Source organism: Bison bison, unplaced genomic scaffold (genome assembly GCF_000754665.1).
Source record: "Bison bison bison isolate TAMUID 2011002044 unplaced genomic scaffold, Bison_UMD1.0 scf7180017864461, whole genome shotgun sequence".
NCBI lineage: Eukaryota > Metazoa > Chordata > Mammalia > Artiodactyla > Bovidae > Bison > Bison bison.
The window spans coordinates 8,202,763-8,203,138 of record NW_011495023.1 but is presented as its reverse complement, the minus strand read 5'-3'; positions in this window follow the sequence as shown (position 1 = coordinate 8,203,138).

The following is a 376-nucleotide window of genomic DNA, read 5'->3' as shown; positions in this document are numbered from 1 at the left end:
CAGGCAGGATTCCAGGACCTTGTTAGCCTGAAAGCGGGGACGACAGACTTAGGGAGGCGGGGGACCTGGGCACGTCTTCTGTTGCAGCATGGGCGAGCTGCGTGCAGCTTGCGTCCCCCGGGTCCCCGAGCTCGCAGACGGGCGGTGGCCGCAGGGGACCCGCGCTCAGGTGGAGCCGGCCTCGCGGCAGCTGCGCCCCAACCCCTACCCGCCCCCACCGACGCCCCGGGCCCTTCCCCTCCCCCCGCCCCTGCCCCGCCCCGCGCCCGAGGACCCGCCCGGGATGCGGGCGCTGGCCAAAGCGCTGGAGTCCCGCCAGGCCTGGGGTCCTGGGTGCGCAGCGGCTCTCCCGCCCTAAGGCCAGGGGCGGAGCGGT